This window comes from Oncorhynchus masou, chromosome 32, assembly GCF_036934945.1.
Source record: "Oncorhynchus masou masou isolate Uvic2021 chromosome 32, UVic_Omas_1.1, whole genome shotgun sequence".
NCBI classification, from domain to species: Eukaryota; Metazoa; Chordata; class Actinopteri; order Salmoniformes; family Salmonidae; genus Oncorhynchus; species Oncorhynchus masou.
The window spans coordinates 94,519,579-94,545,059 of NC_088243.1; the positions used below are offsets into that span (position 1 = coordinate 94,519,579).

General features: G+C 44.4%; 1 protein-coding gene across 1 annotated transcript in view; it reads right to left on the bottom strand.

Annotated features, from left to right (window-relative positions):
- The window catches only part of LOC135526820 (endothelin receptor type B-like), a 129,798-nt gene extending 104,588 nt beyond the window's left edge, over nt 1–25,210 (bottom strand). Inside the window, exons 1-2 of the mRNA XM_064955495.1 lie at nt 25,154–25,210; nt 24,914–24,974 (exon numbers count right to left, since the gene is read on the bottom strand). The gene's annotated coding sequence lies outside the window, so the exon portion shown is untranslated. The remainder of the gene's footprint in view (nt 1–24,913; nt 24,975–25,153) is intronic.
- Between the last annotated feature and the right edge of the window lie 271 nt (nt 25,211–25,481).

The following is a 25,481-nucleotide window of genomic DNA, read 5'->3' on the forward strand; positions in this document are numbered from 1 at the left end:
TAACCCTAACCCAACCCTACTCCACCCCCTAACCCAACCCTACTCCACCCCCTAACCCTAACACAAAACCAACCCTCCTCTAACCCTAACACTAACCCAACCCTACTACACTCCCACTCCCTAACCCCAACACTAACCAAACATTCCTCTACCACCTAAACCTAGCCTCCTCTAACCCTAACCCAACCCTCCTCCACCCCCTAACCCAACCATACTCCACCCCCTAACCCAACCCTCCTCTACCACCTAAACCTACCCTCCTCTAACCCCTAACCCTCTAGCCCTAACCCAACCCTCCTCTAACCCTAACCCAACCCTACTCCACCCCCTAACCCTGACACGAACCCAACCCACCTCTAACCCTAACCCAACCCTCCTCTAACACTAACCAAACCCTACTCTACCCCCTAACCCAACCCTACTCCACCCCCTAACCCTAACCAAACCCTACCCTAACAATAACCCAACCCTCATCTAACACTAAACCAACCCTCCTCTAACCCTAACCAAACCCTACTCCACCCCCTAACCCAACCCTACTCCACCCCCTAACCCAACGCTACTCCACTCCCACTCCCAAAACCCTCCTCTACCACCTAAACCTACCATCCTCTAACCCCTAACCATCCTCTAACACTAACCCAACCCTCCTCTAACCCTAACCCAACCCCACTCCACCCCCTAACCCTGACACGAACCCAACCTGCCTCTAACCCTAACCCAACCCTCCTCTAACACTAAACCAACCCTCCTCTAACCCTAACCCAACCCTACTCCACCCCGTAACCCAACCCTATTCTACCCCCTAACCCGAACACAAACCCAACCCTCCTCTAACTATAACCAAACCCTACTCTACCCCCTAACCCAACCCTACTCCACCCCCTAACCCTAACACTAACCAAACCCTCCTCTAACACTAAACCAACCCTCCTCTAACCCTAACCAAACCCTACTCCACCCCCTAACCCAACCCTACTCCACCCCCTAACTCAACCCTCCTCTACCACCTAAACCTAACATCCTCTAACCCCTAACCATCCTCTAACCCTAACCCAACCCTCCTCTAACCCTAACACAAACCTACTCCACCCCCTAAACCTAACACTAACCCAACCCTCCTCTAACCCTAACCCAACCCTCCTCCACCCCCTAACCCAACCCTACTCCACCCCTAACCCAACCCTCCTCTACCACCTAAACCTACCCTCCTCTAACCCCTAACCCTCTAGCCCTAACCCAACCCTCCTCTAACCCTAACCCAACCCTACTCCACCCCTAACCCTGACACGAACCCAACCCGCCTCTAACCCTAACCCAACCCTCCTCTAACACTAACCCTACCCTCCTCTAACCCTAACCCAACCCTACTCCACCCCTAACCCAACCCTATTCTACCCCTAACCCGAACACAAACCCAACCCTCCTCTAACCCTAACACTAACCCAACCCTACTACACTCCCACTGCCTAACCCCAACACTAACCAAACATTCCTCTACCACCTAACCCTACCCTCCTCTAACCCTAACCCAACCCTACTCCACCCCCTAACCCAACCCTACTCCACCCCCTAACCCTAACACAAAACCAACCCTCCTCTAACCCTAACACTAACCCAACCCTACTACACTCCCACTCCCTAACCCCAACACTAACCAAACATTCCTCTACCACCTAAACCTAGCCTCCTCTAACCCTAACCCAACCCTCCTCCACCCCCTAACCCAACCATACTCCACCCCCTAACCCAACCCTCCTCTACCACCTAAACCTACCCTCCTCTAACCCCTAACCCTCTAGCCCTAACCCAACCCTCCTCTAACCCTAACCCAACCCTACTCCACCCCCTAACCCTGACACGAACCCAACCCACCTCTAACCCTAACCCAACCCTCCTCTAACACTAACCCTACCCTCCTCTAACCCTAACCCAACCCTACTCCACCCCCTAACCCAACCCTATTCTACCCGCTAACCCGAACACAAACACAACCCTCCTCCAACTATAACCAAACCCTACTCTACCCCCTAACCCAACCCTACTCCACCCCTAACCCTAACCAAACCCTACCCTAACAATAACCCAACCCTCATCTAACACTAAACCAACCCTCCTCTAACCCTAACCAAACCCTACTCCACCCCCTAACCCAACCCTACTCCACCCCCTAACCCAACGCTACTCCACCCCCACTCCCAAAACCCTCCTCTACCACCTAAACCTACCATCCTCTAACCCCTAACCATCCTCTAACACTAACCCAACCCTCCTCTAACCCCTAACCCTAACACAAACCTAACCCTCCTCTAACCCTAACCCTCCTCTAAACCTAACCCAACCCTACTCCACCCCCTAACCCAACCCTACTCCACCCCCTAACCCTAACACTAACCCAACCCTCCTCTACCACCTAAACCTACCCTCCTCTAATCCCTAACCCTAACCCTCCCCTACCTCTAACCCTAACACTAACTCACCCCTGTTCTACCACCTAAACCGAGCCTCCTCTAAACCAAACCCAACTCTCCTCTAACACTAACCCAACCCTCCTCTAACCCTAACCAAACCCTACTCCACTCCCTAATCCTAACACTAACCCTACCCTCCTCCACCCCCTAACCCAACCCTACTTCACCCCCTAACCCAACCCTACTCCATCCCCTAACCCTAATACTAACCCAACCCTCCTCTAACCCTAACCCAACCCTACTCCACCCCCTAACCCTAACACTAACCAAACCCTCCTCTACCACTTAAACCTACCCTCCTCTAACCACTAACCCTCATCTAACCCTAACCCTAACCCTAACCCAACCCTCCTCTACCCTTAACCTAACCCTGACACTAACCCAACCCTCCTCTACCCTTAACCTAACCCTAACACTAACCAAAACCTCATCTGACCCCTATTCTAACCCCTAACCCTAATACTAACCCAACCCTCCTCTACCCTTAGCCTAACCCTGACACCATCCCAACCCTGCTCAAACCCCTAACCCTAAAACTAACCCATCCCTCCTCTAACCCCTAACCTAACCCTAACCCTGACACTAACCCAACCTTCCTCTATCCCCTAACCCCTAACCATAACACTAACCCTACCCTCCGCTAACCCCTAACCTAACTCTAGAACTAACCTAGCCCTCCCCTACCCAATAACATAACCCTAACCCTAACTCTAACCCAACCCTCCTCTACCACTTAAACCTACCCTCCTCTAACCCCTAACCCTCCTCTAACCCTAACCCTAACCCTAACCCAACCCTCTTCTACCCTTAACCTAACCCTAACACTAACCAAATCCTCATCTGACCCCTATTCTAACCCCTAACCCTAATACTAACCCAACCCTCCTCTACCCTTAACCTAACCCTGACACTAACCCAACCCTTCTCTACCCTTAACCTAACCCTAACCCTAACACTAACCAAAACCTCCTCTCACCCCTTTTCTAACCCCTAACCCTAACACTAACCCAACCCTCCTCTACCCTTAACCTGACATTAACCCAACCCTCCTCTACCCTTAGCCTAACCCTGACATGAGCCCAACCCTGCTCAGACCCCTATCCCTAAAACTAACCCAACCCTCCTCTAACCCCTAACCTAACCCTAACCCTGACACTAACCCGACCCTCCTCTACCCCTAACACCAACCCTCCCCTCCCCTAACCCCTAACCCCTAACCCCATAACCAAACCCTCCCTACAGCTACCCCAAACCCTCCTCTAAACAATAACCTAACCCTACCACTAACCCAACCCTCCTCTATCCCCTAACCCCTAACCCTAACACTAACCCAACCCTCCTCTATCCCCTAACCTAACCCTAACACTAACACAACCTTCCTCTATCCCCTAACCCCTAACCATAACACTAGCCCTACCCTCCGCTAACCCCTAACCTAACTCTAGAACTAACCTAGCCCTTCCCTACACAATAACATAACCCTAACCCTAACTCTAACCCAACCCTCCTCTCACCCCTAACACTAACCCAACCCTCTTCTACCGCTAACTCAAATCAAATCAAATCAAATGTATTTATATAGCCCTTCGTACATCAGCTGATATCTCAAAGTGCTGTACAGAAACCCAGCCTAAAACCACAAACAGCAAGCAATGCAGGTGTAGAAGCACGGTGGTTAGGAAAAACTCCCTAGAAAGGCCAAAACCTAGGAAGAAACCAAGAGAGGAACCAGGCTATGTGGGGTGGCCAGTCCTCTTCTGGCTGTGCCGGGTAGAGATTATAACAGAACATGGCCAAGATGTTCAAATGTTCATAAATGACCAGCATGGTCGAATAATAATAAGGCAGAACAGTTGCTAACCTCACCTTAACACTAATACTAACCCAAACCTCCTCTAACACCTAACCCGAACCTCAACTAATCCCTTACCCAACCCTCCTCTAACACCTAAACCAACCCTTTCATAAACCAAACCCTCCTCTACCCTTAACTTTACCCTAACACTAACCCAACCCTCCTATACCCCTAAACCAACCCTCCTCTACCCTTAACCTAACCCTGACACTAACCCAACCCTCCTCTACCCTTAACCTAAGCCTAACACAAACCAAAACCTCCTCCACCCCTAACCCAACCCTCCTCTACCCTTAACCTAATCCTGACACTAACCCAACCCTCCTCTACCCTTAACCTAACCCTGACACTAACCCACCCCTCCTCAAACCCCTTACCCTGACGCTAACCGAACCCTCCTCAAACCCCTAACCCTAATACTAACCCAACCCTCCTCTACCTTTAACCTAACCCTGACACTAACCCAACCCTTCTCAACCCTTAACCTAACCCTAACCCTAACACTAACCCAACCCTCCCCTAACCCCTAACCAAACCCTCCCTACAGCTAACCAAAACCCTCCTCTAAACAATAACCTAACCCTAACACTAACCCAACCCTCATCTATCCCCTAACCCCTAACCATAACACTAACCCTACCCTCCGCTAACCCCTAACCTAACTCTAAAACTAACTTAGCCCCCCCTACCCAATAACATAACCCTAACCATAACACTAACCCAACCCTCCTCTCACCCCTAACACTAACCCAACCCTCTTCTACCTCTAACCTCAACACAAAAACTAACCCAACCCTCCTCTAATACCTAACCCAAACATCAACTAATCCCTAACCCAACCCTCCTCTAAAACCAAAACCAACCCTTTCATAAACCAAACCCTCCTCTACCCTTACCTTTACCCAAACACTAACCCAACCCTCCTATACCCCTAAGCCAACCCTCCTCTACCCTTAACCTAACGCAAACCCTCCTCTACCCTTAACCTAAGCCTAACACTAACCAAAACCTCCTCCACCCCTAACCCAACCCTCCTCTGCCATTAACCTAACCCAGACACTAACCCAACCCTCCTCTACCCTTAACCTAACCCTGACACTAACCCAACCCTCCTCAAACCCCTAACCCTGACGCTAACTGAACCCTCCTCAAACCCCTAAGCCTAATACTAACCCAACCCTCCCCTAACCCCTAGCCAAACCCTCCCTACAGCTAACCCAAACCCTCCTCTAAACAATAACCTAACCCTACCACTAACCCAACCCTCCTCTATCCCCTAACCCCTAACCCTACCACTAACCCCAACCCTCCTCTATCCCCTAACCTAACCCTAACACTAACCCAACCTTCCTCTATCCCCTAACCCCTAACCATAACACTAACCCTAGCCTCCGCTAACCACTAACCTAACTCTAAAACTAAAAAAGCCCTCCCCTACCCAATAACGTAACCCTAACCCTAACTCTAACCCAACCCTCCTCTCACCCCTAACACTAACCCAAACCTCTTCTACCTCTAACCCCACCTTAACACAAATACTAACCCAACCCTCCTCTAACACCTAACCCAAACCTCAACTAATCCCTAACCCAACCCTCCTCTAACACCTAAACCAACCCTTTCATAAACCAAACCCTCCTCTACCCTTAACATTACCCTAACACTAACCCAACCCTCCTATACCCCTAAGCCAACCCTCCTCTACCCTTAACCTAACGCAACTCTCCTCTACCCTTAACCTAAGCCTAACACTAACCAAAACCTCCTCCACCCCTAACCCAACCCTCCTCTACCCTTAACCTAACCTTGACACTAACCCAACCCTCCTCTAACCCCTAACCACTTGGGAGAAACACTGTTGTTCATCTTCGTCTGTAGCCTTCGTGTTTCATCATCAGTAGACTCCAACTTAGCAACGGTTCTGTGGGACAGAGCAGTGTTCATCAAGAGCAACCCACTGTGTCCACCTAGTCCTTGGCAATGTATTCCTGCTACGCATGCTTCACGAGCACACAAGCACAGCCTGCCAGCTTAGTGGAGTCTGCCACTAGCACAGTCAGTGTAGTCAGCTCAGCTATCCCCATTGAGACCGTGTCTGTGCCTCGACCTGGGTTGGGCAAAACTAAACATGGCGGTGTTCGCCTTAGCAATCTCACTAGGATAAAGACCTCCTCCATTCCTGTCATTATTGAAAGAGATCATGATTCCTCACATATCAAAATAGGGCTACTTAATGTTAGACCCCTTACTTCAAAGGCAGTTAGAGTCAATTAACTAATCACTGATCGTAATCTTGATGTGATTGGCCTGACTGAAACATGGCTTAAGCCTAATGAATTTACTGTGTTAAATGAGGCCTCACCTCCTGGTTACACTAGTGACCATATCCCCCCGTGCATCCCGCAAAGGCGGAGGTGTTGCTAACATTTACAATAGCAAATTTCAATTTACAAAACAAAAATTACGTTTTCGTCTTTTCAGTTTCTAGTCTTGAAATCTATGCAGCCTACTCAATCACTTTTTATAGCTACTATTTACAGGCCTCCTGGGCCATATACGGGGTTCCTCATTGAGTTTCCAGAAACTTGGAACAGAAATGGTGCCACATCAAACTGGAAGTCTTCCGACTAGCTTGGAAAGACAGTACCGTGCAGTATCGAAGAGCCCTCACTGCTGCTCCACCAAACTGGAAGTCTTCTGACTAGCTTGGAAAGACAGTACCGTGCAGTACCGAAGAGCCCTCACTGCTGCTCCACCAAACTGGAAGTCTTCTGACGAGCTTGAAAAGACAGTACCGTGCAGTATCGAAGAGCCCTCACTGCTGCTCCACCAAACTGGAAGTCTTCTGACTAGCTTGGAAAGACAGTACCGTGCAGTACCGAAGAGCCCTCACTGCTGCTCCACCAAACTGGAAGTCTTCTGACTAGCTTGGAAAGACAGTACCGTGCAGTACCGAAGAGCCCTCACTGCTGCTCCACCAAACTGGAAGTCTTCTGACGAGCTTGGAAAGACAGTACCGTGCAGTATCGAAGAGCCCTCACTGCTGCTCCACCAAACTGGAAGTCTTCTGACTAGCTTGGAAAGACAGTACCGTGCAGTACCGAAGAGCCCTCACTGCTGCTCCACCAAACTGGAAGTCTTCTGACGAGCTTGGAAAGACAGTACCGTGCAGTATCGAAGAGCCCTCACTGCTGCTCCACCAAACTGGAAGTCTTCCGACTAGCTTGGAAAGACAGTACCGTGCAGTATCGAAGAGCCCTCACTGCTGCTCCACCAAACTGGAAGTCTTCCGACTAGCTTGGAAAGACAGTACCGTGCAGTATCGAAGAGCCCTCACTGCTGCTCCACCAAACTGGAAGTCTTCTGACTAGCTTGGAAAGACAGTAAAGTACAGTATCGAAGAGCCCTCACTGCTGCTACAACAAACTGGAAGTCTTCCGACTAGCTTGGAAAGACAGTACCGTGCCGTATCGAAGAGCCCTCACTGCTGCTCGATCATCCTATTTTTAACTTAATTGAGGAACATAAGAACAATCCGAAATTTATTTTTGATACTGTCGCAAAGCTAACTAAAAAGCAGCATCCCCCAAGTGAGGATGGCTTTCACTTCAGCAGTAATAAATGCATTAACTTCTTTGAGGAAAAGATCATGATTATTAGCAAGCAAATTACGGACTCCTCTTTAAATCTGTGTATTCCTTCAAAGCTAAGTTGTTCTGAGTCTGCACAACTCTGCCAGGATCTAGGATCAAGAGAGACACTCAAGTGTTTTAGTACTATATCTCTTGACACAATGATGAAAATAATCATGGCCTCTAAACCTTCAAGCTGCATACTGGACCCTATTCCAACTAAACTACTGAAAGAGCTGCTTCCTGTGCTTGGTCCTCCTATGTTGAACATAATAAACGGCTCTCTATCCGTCGGATGTGTACCAAACTCACTAAAAGTGGCAGTAATAAAAAATAAAATTTAAAAAAAAGCCTCTCTTGAAAAAGCCAAACCTTGACCCAAAAAATATAAACAATTGGCCTATATTGAATCTTCCATTCCTCTCAAATGTTTTAGAAAAAGCTGTTGCGCAGCAATTCACTGCCTTCCTGAAGACAAACTGTAAGGGTTTTCCTCCTCTTCGACTGAGATGCGGCGTGGTAAGTGTCCATGGAAGTTTATTTAAAAACATAAACTGAACATTCAATGAATACAAAACAATAAATGTGAACAAAACTGAAACAGTACCGTGTGGCGAACAAACACAGACACGGAAACAATCACCCACAAAACAACAGTGAAACCCAGGCTACCTAAGTATGATTCTCAGTCAGAGACAACTAACAACACCTGGACCATACTAGGCTGAACACAGAAAACCAACCTAGAAACACAAAACATAGAATGCCCACCCAACTCACGTCCTGACCAACTAAAACAAAAAGCAAACAAATAACACAAGAACTAGGGTCCTAACGTGACAGAACTGCAAGAGTCTCCCCCCCCCCCCAAGGTGCGGACTCCGGCCGCAAAACCTGAACCTATAGGGGAGGGTCTGGGTGGGCATCTGTCCGCGGTGGCGGCTCTGGCGCTGGACGTGGACCCCACTCCACCATAGTCTTAGTCCGCCTCTGTGGCCTCCTAGGAATGCCAACCCTGACCTGGGAACACTAATAAATAGGCCCACATGACTGAGGGACACCTCTGGACTTAACAAATTCCTCCGGACTGAGGGGCAGCTCAGAACTGAGGAGTAGCTCAGGACTGAGGGGTAGCTCCTGGCTGGCTGACGGCTCTGGCAGCTCCTGGCTGGCTGACGGCTCTGGCAGCTCCTGGCTGGCTGACGGCTCTGGCGGCTCCATGCTGACTGGCGGCTCTGGAGGCTATATGCTGACTGGTGGCTCTGGCAGCTCCTGGCTGACTGGCGGCTCTGGAGGCTCATGACAGACTTGCGGCTCTGGTGGCTCATGACAGACGGGAGACTCTAGCAGCTCTGGACAGGAGGGAGACTCTAGCAGCTCTGGACAGGCGGGAGACTCTAGCAGCTCTGGACAGGCGGGAGACTCTAGCAGCTCTGGAGAGACGGAAGACTCCAGCAGCTCTGGAGAGACAGGAGACTCTAGCAGCTCTGGAGAGACGGGAGACTCTTGCAGCGCTGGACAGGCGGGAGACTCAAGCAGCTCTGGACAGGCGGGAGACTCTAGCAGCTCTGGAGAGGCGGGAGACTCCAGCAGCGATGAACAGACGGGAGACTCTAGCAGCTCTGGAGAGACGGGAGAATCTGGCGGCGCTGGAGAGGAGGAAGGCTCTAGCAGCAATGGACAGGCGGGAGAACCTGTAGACAAAGGATGAAGAGACAGCCTGGTGCGGGGGGCTGCCACCGGAGGGCTGGTGCGCGGAGGTGACACTGGATGGACCGGACAGTGAAGGCGTACTGGAGATCTTGAGAGCAGGGCTGGCACCATCCAGCCACGCTGCCGCGCCAGCTCCTCGTAATGCCGCCTCTCTGCTTTCGCTGCCTCCAGCTCTGCTTTGGGGCAGCGATATTCCCCTGTCTCTGCCCAGGGTCCTTTTCCATCCAATTCGTCCTCCCATGTCCATTCTTCCTTCTTACGCTGTTCCTGCTGCCGCTGCCTGTTACCACGCCGCTTGGTCCTTGGTTGGTGGGTGATTCTGTAAGGGTTTTCCTCCTCTTCGAACATGATCGAATTTGCAAATAATATCCTAGCTATATTCATAAAAAATCCTACAATGTGATAATCTTGTTTTTTTTCTTCTCATTTTGTCTGTCATAGTTGAAGTGTACAAATGATGAAAATTACAGGCCTCTCTCACATTTTTAAGTGGGAGAACTTTCACAATTGGTGGCTGACCATATACTTTTTTTCCCCACTGTACACATGGATAGCAGATGTTATTGCGGGTGTACGAAATGCTTGTGCTTCTAGCTCCGACAGTGCAGTAATATGTAACAAGTAATATATAACAAATTACACAACATATACACACAAATCTAAGTAAGAATGAAATAAGACTATATACATATGGATGAGCAATATCAGAGCAGAATGGACTAAGATACAGTAGAATAGTATAGAAAACAGTACATACATATGAGATGAGTAATACCAGATATGTAAACATTAAGTGACTAAGATACCGTAGAATAGTATAGAAAACAGTATATACATATGAGATGAGTAATACCAGATATGTAAAGATATGTAGCCAGTAGAGGAGACCCTAACTACCTATAACCCATAACCAAGACCCTAACTACCTCTAACCCATAACCAAGACCCTAACTACCTCTAACCCATAACCAAGACCCTAACTAACTCTATCCAATAACCAAGACCCGAACTACCTCTAACCCATAACCAAGACCCTAACTTCCTCTATCCCATAACCAAGACATTAACTACCTATATCCCATAAACCAAGGTCCTAACTACCTCTATCCAATAACCAAGACCCTAACTACCTCTAAACCATAACCAAGACCCTAACTAAATCTAACCCATAACCAATATCCTAATTACCTCTAACCCATAACCAAGACCCTAACAACCTCTAACCCATAACCACGACCCTAACAACCTCAAACCCATAACAAAGACCCTAACTACCTCTATACAATAACCAAGACCCTAACTACCTCTAACCCATAACCAAGACCCAAACTAACTCTAACCCATAACCAATATCCTAATTACCTCCAACCCATAACAAAGACCCTAACTACCTCTATACAATAACCAAGACCCTAACTACCTCCAACCCATAACCAAGACCCTAACTACCTATAACCCATAACCAAGACCCTAACTAACTCTATCCAATAACCAAGACCCTAACTACCTCTAACCCATAACCAAGACCCTAACTAACTCTAACCCATAACCAATATCCTAATTACCTCTAACCCATAACCAAGACCCTAACAACCTCTAACCCATAACCAAGACAACAACTAACTCTAACCCATAACCAATATCCTAACTACCTCTAACCCATAACCAAGACCCTAACTACCTCTAACCCATAACCAAGACGCTAACTACCTATAACCCGTAACCAAGACCCTAACAACCTCAAACCCATAACCAATATCCAAACGACCTCTTACCCATAGCCAAGATTGTAATTACCTGAAACTCATAAACAAGGTCTAACTAACTCTAACCCATAACCAAGACCTTAACTACAAGTAACCCATAACCAAGACCCTAACTACCTCTATCCAATAACCAAGATCCTAACTACCTCTAACCCATAACCAAGACCCTAACTACCTATAACCCATAACCAGGACCCTAACTAACTCTATCCAATAACCAAGACCCTAACTACCTCTAACCCATAACCAAGACCCTAACTACCTCTATCCAATAACCAAGACCCTAACTACCTATAACCTATAACCAAGACCCTAACTAACTCTAACCCATAACCAATATCCTAATTACCTCTAACCCATAACCAAGACCCTAACAACCTCTAACCCATAACCAAGACCCTAACAAACTCTAACCCATAACAAAGACCCTAACTACCTCTAACCCATAACCAAGACCCTAACAACCTCTAACCCATAACCAAGACCCTAACTATCTCTAACCCATAATCAAGACCCTAACTACCTATAACCCATAACCAAGACCCTAACAAACTCTATCCAATAACCAAAACCCTAACTACCTCTAACCCATAACCAAGACCCTAACTACCTCTAACCCATAACCAAGACCCTAACTACCTCTATCCCATAACCAAGACCCTAACTACCTCTATCCAATAACCAAGACCCTAACTACCTCTAACCTATAACCAAGACCCTAACTACCTATAACCCGTAACCAAGACCCTAACTAACTCTAACCCATAACCAAGACGCTAACTACCTATAACCCGTAACCAAGACCCTAACAACCTCTAACCCATAACCAATATCCAAACGACCTCTTACCCATAGCCAAGATTGTAATTACCTGAAACTCATAAACAATGTCTAACTATCTCTAACCCATAACCAAGACCCTAACTACCTATAACCCATAACCAAGACCCTAACTACCTCTAACCCATAACCAAGACCCTAACTAACTCTAACCAATAACCAATATCCTAATTACCTCTAACCCATAACCAAGACCCTAACAACCTCTAACCCATAACCAAGACCCTAACTAGCCTCTAAACCATAACCAAGACCGTAACTACCTCCAACCCATAACCAAGACCCTAACAACCTCTAACCCATAACCAAGACCCTAACTACCTCTAACCCATAACCAAGAACCTAACTACCTCTATCCAATAACCAAGATCCTAACTACCTCTAACCCATAACCAAGACCCTAACTAACTAACCCAAAACCAATATCCTAACTACATCTAACCCATAACGAAGACCCTAACTACCTCTAACCCATAACCAAGACGCTAACTACCTATAAACCGTAACCAAGACCCTAACAACCTCTAACCCATAACCAATATCCAAACGACCTCTTACCCATAGCCAAGATTGTAATTACCTGAAACTCATAAACAAGGTCTAACTAACTCTAACCCATAACCAAGACCTTAACTACAAGTAACCCATAACCAAGACCCTAACTACCTCTATCCAATAACCAAGATCCTAACTACCTGTAACCTATAACCAAGACCCTAACTACCTCTAACCCATAACCAAGACCCTAACTACCTATAACCCATAACCAGGACCCTAACTAACTCTATCCAATAACCAAGACCCTAACTACCTCTAACCCATAACCAAGACCCTAACTACCTCTATCCAATAACCAAGACCCTAACTACCTATAACCTATAACCAAGACCCTAACTAACTCTAACCCATAACCAATATCCTAGTTACATCTAACCCATAACCAAGACCCTAACAACCTCTAACCCATAACCAAGACCCTAACAAACTCTAACCCATAACAAAGACCCTAACTACCTCTAACCCATAACCAAGACCCTAACAACCTCTAACCCATAACCAAGACCCTAACTATCTCTAACCCATAATCAAGACCCTAACTACCTATAACCCATAACCAAGACCCTAACAAACTCTATCCAATAACCAAAACCCTAACTACCTCTAACCCATAACCAAGACCCTAACTACCTCTAACCCATAACCAAGACCCTAACTACCTCTATCCCATAACCAAGACCCTAACTACCTCTATCCAATAACCAAGACCCTAACTACATCTAACCTATAACCAAGACCCTAACTACCTATAACCCGTAACCAAGACCCTAACTAACTCTAACCCATAACCAAGACGCTAACTACCTATAACCCGTAACCAAGACCCTAACAACCTCTAACCCATAACCAATATCCAAACGACCTCTTACCCATAGCCAAGATTGTAATTACCTGAAACTCATAAACAATGTCTAACTATCTCTAACCCATAACCAAGACCCTAACTACCTATAACCCATAACCAAGACCCTAACTAACTCTATCCAATAACCAAGACCCTAACTACCTCTAACCCATAACCAAGACCCTAACTAACTCTAACCAATAACCAATATCCTAATTACCTCTAACCCATAACCAAGACCCTAACAACCTCTAACCCATAACCAAGACCCTAACTAGCCTCTAAACCATAACCAAGACCGTAACTACCTCCAACCCATAACCAAGACCCTAACAACCTCTAACCCATAACCAAGACCCTAACTATCTCTAACCCATAACCAAGAACCTAACTACCTCTATCCAATAACCAAGATCCTAACTACCTCTAACCCATAACCAAGACCCTAACTAACTGACCCAAAACCAATATCCTAACTACATCTAACCCATAACGAAGACCCTAACTACCTCTAACCCATAACCAAGACGCTAACTACCTATAACCCGTAACCAAGACCCTAACAACCTCTAACCCATAACCAATATCCAAATGACCTCTTACCCATAGCCAAGATTGTAATTACCTGAAACTCATAAACAAGGTCTAACTAACTCTAACCCATAACCAAGACCTTAACTACAAGTAACCCATAACCAAGACCCTAACTACCTCTATCCAATAACCAAGACCCTAACTACATCTAACCCATAACCAAGACCCTAACTACCTCTAACCCATAACCAGGACCCTAACTAACTCTATCCAATAACCATGACCCTAACTACCTCTAACCCATAACCAAGACCCTAACTACCTCTATCCAATAACCAAGACCCTAACTACCTATAACCTATAACCAAGACCCTAACTAACTCTAACCCATAACCAATATCCTAATTACCTCTAACCCATAACCAAGACCCTAACAACCTCTAACCCATAACATAGACCCTAACTACCTCTAACCCATAACCAAGACCCTAACAACCTCTAACCCATAACCAAGACCCGAACTATCTCTAACCCATAACCAAGACCCTAACTACCTATAACCCATAACCAAGACCCTAACTAACTCTATCCAATAACCAAAACCCTAACTACCTCTAACCCATAACCAAGACCAAAACTACCTCTATCCAATAACCAAGACCCTAACTACCTCTAACCCATAACCAAGACCCTAACTAACTCTAACCCATAACCAATATCCTAACTACCTCTAACCCATAACCAAGACCCTAACTACCTCTAACCCATAACCAAGACGCTAACTACCTATAACCCGTAACCAAGACCCTAACAACCTCTAACCCATAACCAATATCCAAACGACCTCTTACCCATAGCCAAGATTGTAATTACCTGAAACTCATAAACAAGGTCTAACTAACTCTAACCCATAACCAAGACCTTAACTACAAGTAACCCATAACCAAGACCCTAACTACCTCTATCCAATAACCAAGATCCTAACTACCTCTAACCCATAACCAAGACCCTAACTACCTCTAACCCATAACCAAGACCCTAACTACCTATAACCCATAACCAGGACCCTAACTAACTCTATCCAATAACCAAGACCCTAACTACCTCTAACCCATAACCAAGACCCTAACTACCTCTATCCAATAACCAAGACCCTAACTACCTATAACCTATAACCAAGACCCTAACTAACTCTAACCCATAACCAATATCCTAATTACCTCTAACCCATAACCAAGACCCTAACAACCTCTAACCCATAACCAAGACCCTAACAAACTCTAACCCATAACAAAGACCCTAACTACCTCTAACCCATAACCAAGACCCTAACAACCTCTAACCCATAACCAAGACCCTAACTATCTCTAACCCATAATCAAGACCCTAACTACCTATAACCCATAACCAAGACCCTAACAAACTCTATCCAATAACCAAAACCCTAACTACCTCTAACCCATAACCAAGACCCTAACTACCTCTAACCCATAACCAAGACCCTAACTACCTCTATCCCATAACCAAGACCCTAACTACCTCTATCCAATAACCAAGACCCTAACTACCTCTAACCTATAACCAAGACCCTAACTACCTATAACCCGTAACCAAGACCCTAACTAACTCTAACCCATAACCAAGACGCTAACTACCTATAACCCGTAACCAAGACCCTAACAACCTCTAACCCATAACCAATATCCAAACGACCTCTTACCCATAGCCAAGATTGTAATTACCTGAAACTCATAAACAATGTCTAACTATCTCTAACCCATAACCAAGACCCTAACTACCTATAACCCATAACCAAGGCCCTAACTAACTCTATCCAATAACCAAGACCCTAACTACCTCTAACCCATAACCAAGACCAAAACAACCTCTATCCAATAACCAAGACCCTAACTACCTCTAACCCATAACCAAGACCCTAACTAACTCTAACCAATAACCAATATCCTAATTACCTCTAACCCATAACCAAGACCCTAACAACCTCTAACCCATAACCAAGACCCTAACTAGCCTCTAAACCATAACCAAGACCGTAACTACCTCCAACCCATAACCAAGACCCTAACAACCTCTAACTCATAACCAAGACCCTAACTACCTCTAACCCATAACCAAGAACCTAACTACCTCTATCCAATAACCAAGATCCTAACTACCTCTAACCCATAACCAAGACCCTAACTAACTAACCCAAAACCAATATCCTAACTACATCTAACCCATAACGAAGACCCGAACTACCTCTAACCCATAACCAAGACGCTAACTACCTATAAACCGTAACCAAGACCCTAACAACCTCTAACCCATAACCAATATCCAAACGACCTCTTACCCATAGCCAAGATTGTAATTACCTGAAACTCATAAACAAGGTCTAACTAACTCTAACCCATAACCAAGACCTTAACTACAAGTAACCCATAACCAAGACCCTAACTACCTCTATCCAATAACCAAGACCCTAACTACATCTAACCCATAACCAAGACCCTAACTACCTCTAACCCATAACCAGGACCCTAACTAACTCTATCCAATAACCATGACCCTAACTACCTCTAACCCATAACCAAGACCCTAACTACCTCTATCCAATAACCAAGACCCTAACTACCTATAACCTATAACCAAGACCCTAACTAACTCTAACCCATAACCAATATCCTAATTACCTCTAACCCATAACCAAGACCCTAACAACCTCTAACCCATAACCAAGACCCTAACAACCTCTAACCCATAACATAGACCCTAACTACCTCTAACCCATAACCAAGACCCTAACAACCTCTAACCCATAACCAAGACCCGAACTATCTCTAACCCATAACCAAGACCCTAACTACCTATAACCCATAACCAAGACCCTAACTAACTCTATCCAATAACCAATATCCAAACGACCTCTTACCCATAGCCAAGATTGTAATTACCTGAAACTCATAAACAAGGTCTAACTAACTCTAACCCATAACCAAGACCTTAACTACAAGTAACCCATAACCAAGACCCTAACTACCTCTATCCAATAACCAAGACCCTAACTACATCTAACCCATAACCAAGACCCTAACTACCTCTAACCCATAACCAGGACCCTAACTAACTCTATCCAATAACCATGACCCTAACTACCTCTAACCCATAACCAAGACCCTAACTACCTCTATCCAATAACCAAGACCCTAACTACCTATAACCTATAACCAAGACCCTAACTAACTCTAACCCATAACCAATATCCTAATTACCTCTAACCCATAACCAAGACCCTAACTACCTCTATCCAATAACCAAGACCCTAACTACCTCTAACCTATAACCAAGACCCTAACTACCTATAACCCGTAACCAAGACCCTAACTAACTCTAACCCATAACCAAGACGCTAACTACCTATAACCCGTAACCAAGACCCTAACAACCTCTAACCCATAACCAATATCCAAACGACCTCTTACCCATAGCCAAGATTGTAATTACCTGAAACTCATAAACAATGTCTAACTATCTCTAACCCATAACCAAGACCCTAACTACCTATAACCCATAACCAAGGCCCTAACTAACTCTATCCAATAACCAAGACCCTAACTACCTCTAACCCATAACCAAGACCAAAACAACCTCTATCCAATAACCAAGACCCTAACTACCTCTAACCCATAACCAAGACCCTAACTAACTCTAACCAATAACCAATATCCTAATTACCTCTAACCCATAACCAAGACCCTAACAACCTCTAACCCATAACCAAGACCCTAACTAGCCTCTAAACCATAACCAAGACCGTAACTACCTCCAACCCATAACCAAGACCCTAACAACCTCTAACCCATAACCAAGACCCTAACTACCTCTAACCCATAACCAAGAACCTAACTACCTCTATCCAATAACCAAGATCCTAACTACCTCTAACCCATAACCAAGACCCTAACTAACTAACCCAAAACCAATATCCTAACTACATCTAACCCATAACGAAGACCCGAACTACCTCTAACCCATAACCAAGACGCTAACTACCTATAAACCGTAACCAAGACCCTAACAACCTCTAACCCATAACCAATATCCAAACGACCTCTTACCCATAGCCAAGATTGTAATTACCTGAAACTCATAAACAAGGTCTAACTAACTCTAACCCATAACCAAGACCTTAACTACAAGTAACCCATAACCAAGACCCTAACTACCTCTATCCAATAACCAAGACCCTAACTACATCTAACCCATAACCAAGACCCTAACTACCTCTAACCCATAACCAGGACCCTAACTAACTCTATCCAATAACCATGACCCTAACTACCTCTAACCCATAACCAAGACCCTAACTACCTCTATCCAATAACCAAGACCCTAACTACCTATAACCTATAACCAAGACCCTAACTAACTCTAACCCATAACCAATATCCTAATTACCTCTAACCCATAACCAAGACCCTAACAACCTCTAACCCATAACCAAGACCCTAACAACCTCTAACCCATAACATAGACCCTAACTACCTCTAACCCATAACCAAGACCCTAACAACCTCTAACCCATAACCAAGACCCGAACTATCTCTAACCCATAACCAAGACCCTAACTACCTATAACCCATAACCAAGACCCTAACTAACTCTATCCAATAACCAAAACCCTAACTACCTCTAACCCATAACCAAGACCAAAACTACCTCTATCCAATAACCAAGACCCTAACTACCTCTAACCCATAACCAAGACCCTAACTAACTCTAACCCATAACCAATATCCTAACTACCTCTAACCCATAACCAAGACCCTAACTACCTCTAACCCATAACCAAGACGCTAACTACCTATAACCCGTAACCAAGACCCTAACAACCTCTAACCCATAACCAATATCCAAACGACCTCTTACCCATAGCCAAGATTGTAATTACCTGAAACTCATAAACAAGGTCTAACTAACTCTAACCCATAACCAAGACCTTAACTACAAGTAACCCATAACCAAGACCCTAACTACCTCTATCCAATAACCAAGATCATAACTACCTCTAACCCATAACCAAGACCCTAACTACCTCTAACCCATAACCAAGACCCTAACTACCTATAACCCATAACCAGGACCCTAACTAACTCTATCCAATAACCAAGACCCTAACTACCTCTAACCCATAACCAAGACCCTAACTAACTCTATCCAATAACCAAGACCCTAACTACCTATAACCTATAACCAAGACCCTAACTAACTCTAACCCATAACCAATATCCTAATTACCTCTAACCCATAACCAAGACCCTAACAACCTCTAACCCATAACCAAGACCCTAACAAACTCTAACCCATAACAAAGACCCTAACTACCTCTAACCCATAACCAAGACCCTAACAACCTCTAACCCATAACCAAGACCCTAACTATCTCTAACCCATAATCAAGACCCTAACTACCTATAACCCATAACCAAGACCCTAACAAACTCTATCCAATAACCAAAACCCTAACTACCTCTAACCCATAACCAAGACCCAAACTACCTCTAACCCATAACCAAGACCCTAACTACCTCTATCCCATAACCAAGACCCTAACTACCTCTATCCAATAACCAAGACCCTAACTACCTCTAACCTATAACCAAGACCCTAACTACCTATAACCCGTAACCAAGACCCTAACTAACTCTAACCCATAACCAAGACGCTAACTACCTATAACCCGTAACCAAGACCCTAACAACCTCTAACCCATAACCAATATCCAAACGACCTCTTACCCATAGCCAAGATTGTAATTACCTGAAACTCATAAACAATGTCTAACTATCTCTAACCCATAACCAAGACCCTAACTGTGTGGCTCAGAGCGCCATGCTCTCAGTCGGTAGAGCATGGCGCTTGCAACGCCAAGCGTCGTGGGTTCGATTCCCGCTGGGGCCACCCATATGTAAAAGTAGTGGCCCCAGCCAACTTGTAAGTCGCTTTGGACAAAAGCGTCTGCTAAATGGGATATATATATATATATATATACCTATAGCCCATAACCAAGGCCCTAACTACCTCTATCCAATAACCAAGATCCTAACTACCTCTAACCCATAACCAAGACCCTAACTAACTAACCCAAAACCAATATCCTAACTACATCTAACCCATAACGAAGACCCTAACTACCTCTAACAAATAACCAAGACGCTAACTACCTATAACCCGTAACCAAGACCCTAACAACCTCTAACCCATAACCAATATCCAAACGACTTCTTACCCATAGCCAAGATTGTAATTATAAACAAGGTCTAACTAACTCTAACCCATAACCAAGACCTTAACTACAAGTAACCCATAACCAAGACCCTAACTACCTCTATCCAATAACCAAGACCCTAACTACATCTAACCCATAACCAAGACCCTAACTACCTCTAACCCATAACCAAGACCCTAACTACCTCTATCCAATAACCAAGACCCTAACTACCTATAACCTATAACCAAGACCCTAACTAACTCTAACCCATAACCAATATCCTAATTACCTCTAACCCATAACCAAGACCCTAACAACCTCTAACCCATAACCAAGACCCTAACAACCTCTAACCCATAACATAGACCCTAACTACCTCTAACCCATAACCAAGACCCTAACAACCTCTAACCCATAACCAAGACCCGAACTATCTCTAACCCATAACCAAGACCCTAACTACCTATAACCCATAACCAAGACCCTAACTAACTCTATCCAATAACCAAAACCCTAACTACCTCTAACCCATAACCAAGACCAAAACTACCTCTATCCAATAACCAAGACCCTAACTACCTCTAACCCATAACCAAGACCCTAACTAACTCTAACCCATAACCAATATCCTAATTACCTCTAACCCATAACCAAGACCCTAACAACCTCTAACCCATAACCAAGACCCTAACTAACCTCTAAACCATAACCAAGACCCTAACTACCTCCAACCCATAACCAAGACCCTAACAACCTCTAACCCATAACCAAGACCCTAACTACCTCTAACCTATAACCAATAACCTAAATACCTCGATCCAATAACCAAGACCCTAACTACCTCTAACCCATAACCAAGAACCTAACTAACTCTAACCCATAACCAATATCCTAACTACCTCTAACTCATAACCAAGACCCTCACAACCTCTAACACATACCCTAACAAACTCTAACCCATAACCAAGACCCTAACTACCTCTATCCCATAACCAAGACCCTAACTACCTCTATCCAATAACCAAGACCCTAACTACCTCTAACCTATAACCAAGACCCTAACTAACTCTAACCCATCACCAAGACGCTAACTACCTATAACCCGTAACCAAGACCCTAACAACCTATAACCAATATCCAAACGACCTCTTACCCATAGCCAAGATTGTAATTACCTGAAACTCATAAACAAGGTCTTACTAACTCTAACCCATAACCAAGACCTTAACTACAAGTAACCCATAACCAAGACCCTAACTACCTCTAACCTCTAACCCATAACCAAGACCCTAACTATCTCTAACCCATAACCAAGACCCTAACTAACTCTATCCCATAACCAATATCCTAATTACCTATAACCCATAACCAGGACCCGAACTAACTCTATCCAATAACCAAGACCCTAACTACCTCTAACCCATAACCAAGACCCTAACTACCTCTATCCCATAACCAAGACCCTAACTACCTTTCACCAATTTGTAAGTCGCTCTGGATAAGAGCGTCTGCTAAATGACTTAAATGTAATGTAATGTACCTCTATCCAATAACCAAGACCCTAACTACCTCTAACCTATAACCAAGACCCTAACTAACTCTAACCCATAACCAATATCCTAATTACCTCTAACCCATAACCAAGACCCTAACAACCTCTAACCTATAACCAGGACCCTCACAACCTCTAACCCATAACAAATACCCTAACTAACTCTAACCCATAACCAAGACCCTAACAACCTCTAACTCATAACCAAGACCCTAACAACCTCTAACCCATAACCAAGACCCTAACTACCTCCAACCCATAACCAAGACCCTAACAACCTCTAACCCATAACCAAGACCCTAACTACCTCTATCCCATAACCAAGACCCTAACGACCTCTAACCCATAACCAAGACCCTAACTACCTCTAACCCATAACCAAGACCCTAACTACCTGTAACCCATAACCAAGACCCTAACTACCTGTAACCCATAACCAAGACCCTAACTACCTGTAACCCATAACCAAGATCCTAACTACCTTTAACCCATAACCAAGGTCTAACTACCTCTAAACCTTAACCCTAACTAAGTCTAACCCATAAGCACATCCCTAACTAACTCTAAACCCTAACCCTAACTACCTCTAACCCATAACCAAGACCCTAACTACCTGTAACCCATAACCAAGATCCTAACTACCTTTAACCCATAACCAAGGTCTAACTACCTCTAAACCTTAACCCTAACTAAGTCTAACCCATAAGCACATCCCTAACTAACTCTAAACCCTAACCCTAACTACCTCTAACCCATAACCAAGACCCTAACTACATCTAGGACATAACGAAGAACCTACCTACCTCTAACCATAACCAAGACCCTAACTACCTGTAACCCATAACCAAGATCCTAACCACCTCTAAACATAACCCTAACTACCTCTAACCCATAACCAAGACCCTAACTACCTCTATCCCATAACCAAGACCCTAACGACCTCTAACCCATAACCAAGACCCTAACTACCTCTAACCCATAACCAAGACCCTAACTACCTGTAACCCATAACCAAGACCCTAACTACCTGTAACCCATAACCAAGACCCTATCTACCTGTAACCCATAACCAAGATCCTAACTACCTTTAACCCATAACCAAGGTCTAACTACCTCTAAACCTTAACCCTAACTAAGTCTAACCCATAAGCACATCCCTAACTAACTCTAAACCCTAACCCTAACTACCTCTAACCCATAACCAAGACCCTAACTACATCTAGGACATAACGAAGAACCTACCTACCTCTAACCATAACCAAGACCCTAACTACCTGTAACCCATAACCAAGATCCTAACCACCTCTAAACATAACCCTAACTACCTCTAACCCATAACCAAGACCCTAACTACATCTAACCCATATCCAATATGCTAACTATCTCTAACCCATAACCAAGATCCTAACTACCTCTAACCATTAACCACAACCCTTACCAACCCTACCTTAACCCTGATTCCCTCGACATCACCACAATTTAACCACATGAGGTAAACCAGTCAACAAACTATTTAAAAATATTAAATATGTCTGTGTGCAAGGTTCCAAGCAAACTAACTATTTAAAAATATGGCATGTGTCTATGTGTGTCATCTCTTGTGCACGCATTAGGCATTTAACTAGTGCGTGGGAAAGACCGTAAATTATGCTAATCAATTAACTAGTGCGTGGGAAAGACCGTAAATTATGCTAATCAATTAACTAGTGTATGGGAAAGACAGTAAATTATGCTAATCAATTAACTAGTGTATGGGAAAGACAGTAAATTATGCTAATCAGATTTTTCAGCAGGGTGCTTTTTCGTGCTCCATATGAACTAAAATGTTGTCAAAGTTGTTGAAAACGGTTTAAACATTTCCATGTAGTTTATCTTATATAAATGCATTTGCAATTAGAAACACTCCAAACCCATTATAAGACTTCTATCAGACCCGTCAGTCAACAGCAGCATAAAGTGCCTGGAAGTGTAAAAGTGTAAAATCGAACTTCTATTTGAATCCCCCTCCTAAATACACACAGAATTAACCAATGAATAAGACTTAGAATAGCCCTATACATGGTATGCCATTGAGCATAGGAAATGTGCTTTACAAATTGAATACTATTATTATAATTATTGAATGGGCTGTAAAAAAGCAACCATGACATTATACTGTAATAATCTGTTGCATCAGGCTTTGTGTGTTAATATACTATATAAACTATGCTTACTGTGAATACTGCAATAGTAATTATATTCCATGTTTCTCTGCATGCAGCATTCTGATGTCTTTCCATCCTTCTGTCATCAATCACATGTCACTCAAACTCAGGCCATCCAGTCAATAGTAAGTTATCCTCGTGCCCTGTAGGCTACTGTATAGGCATACTGTAAAAACTCTACTGTAAGTGTCCAAATATCCTATTGTGTTTCCAACTCTATGCTAACTTTTTGGAAATATATTTATTTTCTTCTTTACTAATCAGTCAACATATAAAAACATTACCTTCCAAAGTGCACCAATGATTGTTCACTCAAGTCAGAGCCTATTCTGTTATTCTCAAACGTTTAGATGTTTTTATCGGTAAAAGAGATGGATAAACAAATACTTGTTCCACTCTTTATCATTAATGGCATTGAGGTATTTATCAATTCAAAGAAAAAGTAAGATGTGTTTTTTAGAAGAAGCGACGGCGTTGATAAATGTCGTGTGATTCCTGATATATTCCATATTCCAGAGCGCGCAACAGGAAAGCCGTGCGTCATCATCTCTCCATACAACGGAAGCTCACTTCCAATTCTAATTAAATCATCTAATCCTATCAAATCAAACTCTGATTCCAGAAGTTGATGGGTCCACTATAAAGATGCAGAGTCCCGTTAGAATCTCACCTTGCCGCTGGGAATATACTGCCTTGCCGTGGGATGATACCCCCTTGCTGCTGGGATGATACTGCCTTGCCGTGGGATGATACCGAGTTGTGGTGGAGTATTTTAGTGTTATTATTCCAATAAAATAGTCCAGTAGGGAGAGAATATAATAACCATTAAATATGTCCGTTATATCTGTCAGTCTTTAGTCAAATTAACAAAACTGTGTGGTTTTGGGTTTAGCGGTTTCAATTAACTGACCTCGTGCTCTCTGGCTCACAACATCTCTATGGTCTCTCTCTCTATTTCACAACGGTCTGATGCGCTCTGGCGCAGAGGGGGGACAGCGCAGGGTTTTATAGTCGTGTTCACGGACTGGGAACTCTACTGGGACAACCAATCAGAGGCTAGGACAGATCCGACAGATCTCTGCATCCAACTTTCATTTTAATCAGAACAGCTTTATCTTCTCGTGGTAGTGAAATAGCCTAAACAATGCCGTATAAATAAATTAAAACAAAATCAGGACAGAGGAGCACAGGTTATAGCCCAATGATAATAATCTGTACATGTAGACCAACCAAACCTA